This window comes from Python bivittatus, unplaced genomic scaffold, assembly GCF_059951505.1.
Source record: "Python bivittatus isolate LINGU-HERP-01145 unplaced genomic scaffold, Pbiv_v1 ctg000570_np1212, whole genome shotgun sequence".
In the NCBI taxonomy this organism is placed as follows: domain Eukaryota; kingdom Metazoa; phylum Chordata; class Lepidosauria; order Squamata; family Pythonidae; genus Python; species Python bivittatus.
In genome coordinates this window covers 15067877-15078175 of record NW_028277097.1, presented here as the reverse complement: position 1 = coordinate 15078175, position 10299 = coordinate 15067877, and the positions used below count along the sequence as shown (strand labels likewise).

Here is a 10299-nt window from a genome sequence, read left to right as displayed (position 1 = left end):
CACTGTGTGTGTATTTCTACCTAGAGGTACGTGCGCGGTACATACCGCTAGAACGAAAGCCAAGTCTGCCCTAAACCCGTCCCTTTCTCTTTGCGGGCGGGCGGCAACTTCGAAACTAAGAAAACACATCGGCCCGCTACTCTTCCCAAAGTTCTTGGCCGCGCCCTCCCGCGTCGCTCTCCAGGGAAATCGTCCAGCGCGTCATGGGACGAGTGTGAGCATGCGCGTCCCGCTCGTCCGACTGGGGCGATCGTGTTGCGGAACCCATTGGGGAGGAGAGAGAACGGGAGCCAGGGAGGGGGAGAAGGGGAAACCCGGATGTAGCGCATGCGCCGCGGGGCCTGACTGGACGTGTCTGCGGCAGCGGCAGCAACAACAACACGACAACGACGCAGGCGGCGGCCGCCGTCGCTTGGAACGTCCTTCCCTCGCGCCTGGAGGCCGTTTGCGCGCGCGCCGTGAGGGAGCGGCGCCGCCGGCCACGGCGCCCCTCCCCCTCCTCTCTCGGGGCGGCCGAGGAGGCGGGAAGGCGGAGCGAGGGGAGAGCGGCGGCGGCGGCGGCGGAAGAGGGGAGGGGGCGCTCGGGCCCCTCGCAGGCCGGCCGCGGCGGCGGCGCAGCCCCCGGCGGGGTCCCGACGGAGGCCCAGGTAACGCCCCTTCCGCCTCGCTTTCTCCCCGGAGCCCCCGCCCGGGTCCCCCTCGCCCCCTCTCGGGGCAGCGGTCGCGGGGGCTGCAGCCCAGCCTCCTCCCGGCCGGCCCTTGTAGGCGGCAGGGACTGTAACGCCCATCGTCCCCAGCCTGCTGGGAGGGAAGGGAAATGTTGCCCCACAGCTCGGGAAGCCGCCCGTTCGGGGAGGCTGCGGCAGCCGCGTTCGGTCTGTGGCGGGCGAAAAGAACAAAGAGTCTGGCGGCCTCCTCCCCCGGAAGACTCAACAGGGCATGTTTACTCAGAAGTAAGTTGCGCCGAGGCCGGGGCGAGTCCGCCGCCCGCCCTCCGCCGGGGAAGCCGCGGCGGGCAGCGGCCGCGCGGGCTCCTTGCCGTCCGCAGAAGCGCCCGCCCGCCGCGCGCCTGCTTCTAAAATGGAGCTGCGCAGATTTCGGGGCTGCAGCTGCGCTTCGTTTGTCGCGTGCGGCGAGAAGAGCCGAAAGTCGGGGCGGGGGGGCGGCGGCACCGGGAGAAAAATGCACAAGTGTATTGCGACAGGCGAATTGATGGGGCGAACCGCTTTGTCAGGTCCAGGGGGAGCTCGGGGGCCGCAGGACCGTGGCGGTGGTTTTCGGCAGGGCTAGCCTGTTGGGTTCCTTGTTTTTGCTGCCCTCACTTTTTCTGACAACTAACTCAGAGGCTCGGGATTACTGCGTGGCGAATCCTTGTGCCTCGGACAAAGTGGGTTCCAGTCCACGTGCGTTTCGTTTTTAAATTCTTGCCTGACTTTTTGGGCGGATGATAATGCAGCTCACGGCGTTTGTGAAATGAATGCAGCAGAGTGATATTTAATAGACTGCAAACTTTATATCTGTTTTTCCAGTTGGGGGGGAAATGTTGAAATAATTGCTTGTCAGTGTGCTTTAAATGATGCTGCGTTAAAACTTGTTGCTGAATATATGCCTTAAATGTTTATTGCAATGGATTTTTGCATAATAAATCTTTCCAGAATTTAAATATAGAAGGGGTAAAGTATTCCATGTTCCACTGGAAAAAAACTACTTTAGAAATCAATAATATTTCCTGAATCAATGGTAATAAGTAGGTACATTATGTGCAATCAACATAAGATTTTATCTTTGTTACGAGAATTGTGAAGTACTAACCATCATGATTGTAGGCTGATTCGTTTCTGTTGCATGTGTCTTTCTATGCCACTTGTTTTCAGTATTAGTAAAATTTAAAGCACTGTTGAATAATACTGTAGAAATGAAAACTGATATTGGGTATGGATTCCAAGATATTTGCCTACAGATATTGTTAGCTATTATCCACTTCAGAAATCTTCCCAGTATCTATGGATGCCTGGTCTTCTTGGGTGGTTGAGAGATATGTGAAGATAAATGATTACTTTGACATTAAACGTTCTTTGGTATAAATGACAGTTGAAGTAGTAGTGTACATGGATTGTTTTCTTCACATATTAGGCGTTTTTCACACATTAAGCATAGAGTTGCTAAAAACACTTTTTTTTCCTTCAGTTTTCTTGATATATATTTAGAATACAGTATACTTATCTGCCATGTTTACACATATATTAGGTTGACAATCAGAGTAGCTACATCTGGTTAGTATTTATTTATTTAAATTTATTATACCCTCCCCCATAGACTCTGATATCACATACATATGAATTGATGGAGCAGGAGAAAATGTGGGATTCTGTCTATGAGTGTTGAAAATGTTTCATATTTGAAATGTTTTGAGTTTTAAACACTCTATTTCAAGTTCAAAATTACTCTTTCAGGTTCAGAATAGATTATTCTGACCCTCCAGAATTGTCTTAAGCTCAAACTGCCTTGTGTCTATGGCAAGAAAAACGTAATCTGGACTTAGGGGAAAAGAATCAATCTTGAAATTGAATGTTTTGACCTAAAATCATTTGAAATGTTTTGCACACCCTTATTCTGTCCAGTGCTGGCCTGCTGACAATAGAATGTATGTTTTCTCTCTCTCTCTCTCTCTCTCTCTCTCTCTCTCTCTCTCTCTCTCTCTCTCTCCTCTGTATTGCTCTAGAGAGTTAGAGAACTCTCTGGATTGGTTTCTGCAGTGCTGGAAAAAGGGAAAGACAAAGGAGAATTTCCATTGTTATTAGTGGAAATTTGCTTTTCTAGATGAAGCCCAATAGCAGTTAGAAAAGGTTAGATACTTCTCTTTCAGAAAAGCATTTGCAAAATTTGTTTATGAGTGGTAGATAGGATAGGAATTTCCAACCGACCATATGGGCAATTTTAGGTAACTTCTCAATTAATTTAGTAAGGATTCTATTGAATTAGAGCAATATTCTGCCTGCTAATAAAAAAACAAACAAACCCTTAAATCTTTTTAAACCTCTTGCAACTAACCCTCCCCCCCATGTTATTTCAGTACTGCTGTACTCAATAATCACCTCAGATTTGAATGTGACTCTTAATATTATATGTCTTCAGTTTTGAGGATATCTCTGAGATTCAGTTTCTTCTTTTGTAAACAGTTGTACATTATAAACACTCCCACTATTCTTCAGATTAGCCATCTTCTTCCCACTCTGCTTAAAAGTACTTTTCCCACTATTAAGTGACAATCAAGAAAATGAGATCTCATTGCAAAGGTTATTTCCTGTTAATATTCATATTTTGTTGTTTGCTTCTAACAGAAATGTATATGTCATGGATTATAATTCTGTGGCATTATAATTAGTGTATAAGGATGTACATACTCATGGTTAACTTAACCCAGTTTTCTGAGTTTGCACAACACACTTAACCATAAACTAACTACATGGGCTGAGGTTGCACAACATGCTAGATTAAACGTGCTTGGCTGCTTTGTGGTTCATGTGTCTTGTGCATGCCCTATATGAATCTACTTAGAAGTAAGTCCCATTGAATTCAATGGTAGTGACTCTCAGACCCTAGCTTATCCTTTGTTCTATAATAATTGACAATTTTATGCTATTCTTCTGAAACCATTTTTTAAAACATTAGCCTTTCTATTTACATTCAGTGTTTTTATTATCCTTTTGTTTTAATGCTAAACCTTGTATTTTCACACAAAGGTTATTGTAAATGACTCTTTGTTTTGTTTTTCTTTCTGTATAGTATGTCTGTCTTGAATTTCTCTTTGACAATTAAGTATTTTGAATATTATTTGATTAAGAATCTAAACATATGCACAAATGTGTGTAGAGAATAACATCACTTAGGCATATTATTTTCCTGCAGCTGGATTTGGCTTCCATCTAATCATCAGTTTTATACTCTGTGAAATGTTACTTTTTAATCCTTTAATTCATGCTTATATATGTATTCTTTTTCTGGGAGTCTTGTTCCTTTGATATGGAGGAACCTGCCATTGGAAATAATAATACATCATACATTTAAAGTGACTTAGTGGGGAACATGTGGCCCTTTAGATGTTAATGGACTCCAGTTCCTGTGAGCCCGCATCAACATGGCCAATGGTCAAGGTTGGAATTGTTAACTTGCAGTACTTGGTAGGCCACATGTTCCTCATCTGTCTTTAAAAAATCTTCAGAGGTGACTCTAAAGTATTTTCTTGCCTGCAGAGATAAAGCTTTCTGAAATAGCATCTTTTAATTAGTTTCTTTCTTGTTATGGTGCATGTTTTTCAGGCCTTTGGTTTGTTAACTAGGCTTTTCTTTATTGTAATGGTGCTCTTATTGTTACAATTCTTGTAAATAGTTTGGTGCCTTAGAAAGTGTAAAGCAGGATAGAATTTCTTTACTAATTAAACAAAGTGAGATTTTTGAAAAGTGTTGAATAACATTTTTATATCTGTTAAGGGAAAGGACATAATCAAATGGATTGAGATGCTGAGTTGATGAGCATTTCCTGCTATCCTATGGAATTTTTAAAAAAGAACCTCCTTACTGATTAGAATAATTGCATGTGTTATGCAAAGAAAAAAAGGGGATACATTTCTTGAAATAAGTAGAGGGCTGGTATGAAAAGAGCCTAAGTCTATTTTCTGGAGACTGATTTTACTGAAACAAATTTAAATCACCAATCCTAACAATAATTTAAATCTTCACATAAAATCTCTAGTTGCAATGATGTGTTTTATTTTTTCTCTAAAAAATAATCATATTAGTTATCTATTAAGTATTATTTATATTTGAAGCAGTAAAGACAAGTAGATATAGTTTATCACATAATTTATAGAATATGGGTAGGGAACTGTCAGTCTGTGAGTTGTAAGTGGCATGTGTACCCATCTGAGCTGTTGAGGCTTCTCCTTTTCCCTTGCAACATTTAGCCATGTATTTGTACTGCACCCCTGCAGATCACTCCACCCAGCAGTTAAAAGGTAAAGCTATCCCTGAATAAAACTCAATTTCTTGTGATTCATCCAAATAATTTTCTTGGCATCAGAATTAAGAAAATGGTTTGCTGTTGCCTTCTTTCTATTTTTTTTTTTTACTTCCCCAACTAGGTAACATACATGGAATTCCAGGGTGGCTCCCCCTCCCACTACTGAGCAGACTTAATTTTGCTTAGCTTCCAAGATCAGCCAAGTTTGGTTAGGTGCTGCAACAGCTAATCTTCTATTGTTCCCAATGAAAAAAGGATTTTTTAAAAGAAAGAAAAATGGGTTTGGGGAAAAAGAAGAATGAAAGAGGTATTTGCACTTATTAAAAAAAATCATAGGGTTGGCTCTGACAAATTGCTGAGAACAACCCTTGCCTAAGGAAATGCTGCCTTTAGAGAAATGTTCATCATCACCACTACAGAAGTGCTTTTCTCCGGCTTCTTTTACTAGTATGCCTATGATTATAATCTTACATGATTCTTCTGGGAAAGTAACCCCATTAATATAAGACTTGAAAGTATGCATGCTTAGAACTGCATGAATTGATCTGTTGATCTTTTGTCAACATATTAAAAGGAAACATACAGATACACAAATGGTCCTGGTTTATAAAGAGTTGTCTTTTTGAGATACGTAGAGGCAATTCTTATACCAGGCAACCTGACAAGTAGCTGTTTTCAAACCTAGGGTAATTCTACTTTGATTTATTACTCCGATGTATGTGACACTCCAGTCACAATACACTAATGCATTATTTAAATGTATTCTTATTTTATTTGTGTTTTTAATTATTTCTGTTTCATTTGGGAGAGTATTCTGTTTGCTTTCTTTACTTGCTACTAGTTTTGATACGGTGTTTCAACTGTTTTTACTGTTCATTACCTCAGAACATTTACAAAAAATCAGCATATAAATCCTAATTTATTATTAAAATAAATATATTTAATAGTTTTAATAAATGTTAGTATTTATGGACTTGAATTTAAAGGGAATGTTTGTAAGGTTAGTGAAAATCATTTTCAGTGGCGAATTATTAGTCATAGGCCAGTTATTTTACAGATCCGATTACTAGAATGGTACCCAAGCTGAGCATAATAAACAATAAAAATTGGTACATGTCTTATTTAAAATATGTGAACTTAAATAGTTCAGTTTTTTGAGTGTCTGTGACCAAATACCTTTCATATTTACAGAAGTAATAGTTAACAGACATCTACTAGATCAGCATGAGAAAATGTATAATATGCTGAAAGTGGTGGATAATGGTCATGCATTGCACTTTAACATTATTTAAGTGAAACCAATTAATGAAGGCCTGTCTTCTCTTGGAGGGGGAGAGAATTCTCCCGCTGAGCTTCTCATTAATTCTCCAGAAGAGTTTTCAGAATGGAATGAAGGAAAACTGCTTGATTCTATGGATAGAAATGAGTTAACAAAGGCCAGCATTACCTTCCATTGCACTGTATTTTGTAAACTAGAAAACAAATGGTTTTCTGCTTTTTCAACTCCCAAAGGGTTCTTTTTTTTTTTTTAACACTTTTACACTTTTGAACAAATTAATTTGAACTGAAAACACTTTTTCTGTTTCTAGGATAGCCAACAGAAGTTGCTAATGCTGCTATCGAAAGCCAGGATATTATTTCCAAAGCCTCTAATTGGTAAATGTTTCACTGGCTTCCAGGTGACCACTGGTTTAATTTTCCTAAGCATATTATCACTATGCATACTTCCTGAATGATTCTCCACTAGACTTCAAATGTCAGTGATAGTGATTACTGAATTTATGTCACATGTTTTGCTTAGTAGCTATGGTACAATATTATTGGCAAGAAGAAGCATTGATGTTAGCACTTGGATCCATTAGGTCATTTTTAAAGTTTCTATGTTGTCACTTAATATTTATTTAGTCTTCAGTCTCATTTTTCAGCATATGCTGTTAACTTTTATAGGATTGAAAATTTCGGGTTTGGCTTCACTTGATGGAATAACCAGATCTTAACTGCTGTCCTGGAACTCAGAAGGGAAGAATGGGATTTCTGTGGGGAGGAAATTCCAGAGGATGGGAGTGGTGTTTGAAAATACCTGCTTCCAAAGCCCCACCAGATGGCATTCTCGTATAGACAGAACCCGGAGGAATACGGGAGAAGGTGGTCCCTCAGAAAACAGGTCTAGAGCCATGTAGGGTTTAAAGGTGACAGCTGGTACCTTGAATTGCACCTGGAAGCCAACTGGCAACTTAGATTGGTGTAAAGGGGCCATTTGAAACCTCCAGTTATTCGTTATTAGTAGAGTATAATGGTGAGAGGCAGGGCTCATGAATCAGGTGCTGAAGCTCCTTTTGTGTTTCTGTATTAAAGATAGTATTTTTAGATTCTGTGCGGTTCCTTAATATCAAATATATCATTTCTCTATATTAAACTTCCCCTTCAGGTATAGGAGGAAAAGTTATTTTGTTGTATAGTTATTTACTTATTTTTCAGTATTTATATGCTACCCCAATCTTGATGACCTGGGGTGGGCAGCAATAGTGAAAACAGATCTTCTTCAGACTTGCTGATTAATGATGGGAAACTAAAGCAATCATCCAACTGTCTTCAGTGATACATGAACACTTAAAGGATAGAAACATTCTTCTAGACAAAAACCAGCATTTTTGTGCATTCTTTTTAGCCCTGAACTGATCACAGGAACTGGCAAGGCTTCTTCTCTATAAGGAAAAAGAGCAAGGTGTCGGCCCCTTCCCCACAATTTAATGATTGGGTAGAGGGCACTATGTAAACACTAGCCAGTGTCCAGAGAAAGGAATGAGCTAGAATATTAAAGGACGATAAGGCTTTGCAGATGTGTCCCTCCCCCTTCAGAAATCCCTCTGGCAACAAAGTAGAAATGGAAGTTGGAGAATCTAAGGAAAGAGGGAGTTTTTAATTCACACATTAACAATTCCCTGTGAGTTTTTACATGTCCCCATCTGTATTGCTTTTATGGAGCTAAACACTGGTAAATAATAGTTACTGATGCAAGCTATGCAAAGACTGTAATGATATTTAAAGCATGCAGAGCATGCTTCCAAATGCTGTCTCTTAATTGTTCAAATATCCCTTTGGGACAGAAATATTCTGAAGAATGAAAAGAGGCAGTACATTGCACCAGCATAGCACTCCTAATTGGAAAAGCTGTCATTCATTGAATTCCGTTGCTTCTGTTAAAAAGATGACTGGGTTGATAGCTTAGATTGGCATTTTATGGAGACAGACTGAAGCCACATATGCAAAAAGGATATTCTGATGATGGCTCTGTGATTCAACAAACACGTGTGTATTGCTAATGCTTTCTTGGAAATGATTTTGTAACTTCCCAGCTATCTTGAATGTTAAATGTCAATTGGACATTAACTCTTATCTGGAAAGAGAGTGAAGTATCCTTTTTAATCAGTATCTTTATCAGAATATAAAAGTCACCTTCACTAGGTTTTCAGTGTTGAACAGAAGCAAGGAATTTATTAAACATATGATGCCATTATGCTTTTCCTAGCTTTTTTGAGAAGATAGGTACATGTAAAGGTGATACATTACTGAGGTTATTTTTGGGCTTAGTGAGGGCTGACCACACCATGACTGGATTTATTATAGACTTTAGCTTCTTTTGGGGGTTGTGTGACTTCCTCCAGCCATTTCCACAGTATTTTCCCATTGAGTGTGGGCTTTTGGTGCAAGAAAGTCTGTGTGCTTAATAGGTTTGATTGAAATACTGCCTTTTAAGCTTCCTATCCTAGAGTGTTAGACATGTGCAGACTTTTCTCTCCCCAGGTGCCATTGCTCAATTTGTGGCTGTCACTTGGAGCTGGGGAAAGATCTGGGGCATATTAGCATTTTAATATTGCAAAGAAGGAAACCGGAAATAATGACAGAAGTACATAAAGTGAGTATGGTGTGAAGCCAGTCAATGAGAAGAGTTTGTTTCCCTTTTATAATTCTTGAATCTAGGGTCATCCAAGAAAATTAAATAAGGCAGATTCAGGTCATATGAAAAGAAAGAATTATTCATATAGTATAAAATTTGCTGTCACAAGATGTGCTCATGGTCACTAGCTTTGAGACGTCTAAAGGATGATTAAACAGATCCATGGATAGTTAAATTATGGAAAAAGGCTTGCTGGCTTCCTTTAAGCCAGTAAGCTTAAGCATTTAAGCCTAGACAGCTAACTAACTTGGGTACTTGGAAAAAACTTGGAAGCCTGCTGACTGCCTTTAAGCATTTCATTGAATGATGTGAAAAATGGGATGCTGGACAAAATAAGCCTTTGCTCTTTTATGTTCTTGAAATGAAAGAACATTAAGTAATTCATGATGCAAGTTTGCCTTGAGTGAAATGTGTAGCTTCATCTTGCATCTCTTGGTATCATCTGGAGCCTTGCCTAAAAAGACCAAAACTTCCGTGAAACAGATTTAAAAAAGAAGCACAGTGTGCTAGATGTTGATTTTTCTCCTTTGTGCCCTTTTTACTACTGATACTGTTACATAATTTTGTATGCGCATGTTTTATGTATATTTTTTGAAAAAAATATAATTATAACAGAATTATGTAGTGCTTTAGATTTGAAGGCAAAATGTGCTTCAGAGTACATGGGGTTGCAAATGTAGTGCCTATCTCTAACTCCTTTTCTTAGGATTGCACAACAGCTGCATGATGCCAAGAAAAGGTGTGGCTGCTTTCAAGTGTTGCAGACAGGTGCTACCTTGACTGCATGCTTGGAAATACATTTTTGCCTGATTAGATTATTTGGAATTTAAATCAGATTTAATAATTTAACCCAATGTTTCCAGCTTTATTCTAATGTTCAGTTTGTCTTTCCCTCTTTGCTTATTGTTGCATCTGTCATTGCAGTTGCTGCTTTCTACTAATTATTGGTGGAAAATATATGATCTGCTCCTTTTCTCAGATTTTTTTCAGATTTTAAATTTCAAGAACTCTCTTAAAGTATATTTAATATAATTGAATTTGTTTTATGTATGTTTGTATAAAGTCAGAGTGGGCAACAGGCCATTTGTACCCTCTCCCAGAGCTTATGTGCCTGAACACTTGCTAAAGATTTTCAGCAGCGGCAGCATCACAGTACTGCTTTGGCTGTTATGGAAAGACACTAAACATTTCATAGTGATAGCATTTTTTTTGTAGAGCAGCTATGCTCTTAACTATTCAGGTCCAGGTGAGATGAAAGACTGCATTCCAATTCCATAGTTTCATTTGTTATTTTAGCACCACAGTGCTCTGAGGTCCAATGT

The 10299-nt window shown here is 39.6% G+C and overlaps 1 protein-coding gene across 2 annotated transcripts in view; it reads left to right on the top strand.

Moving 5' to 3' along the window:
- The first annotated feature begins 287 nt into the window (after positions 1-287).
- The window catches only part of SMAD4 (SMAD family member 4), a 31291-nt gene continuing 21279 nt past the window's right edge, over positions 288-10299 (top strand). Inside the window, exon 1 of one of the 2 annotated variants that reach the window (XM_088152985.1) lies at positions 288-647. The gene's annotated coding sequence lies outside the window, so the exon portion shown is untranslated. Of the gene's footprint in view, positions 648-674; positions 954-10299 lie in introns of those variants that run through there. The other variant, XM_088152986.1, reaches the window with a different exon arrangement.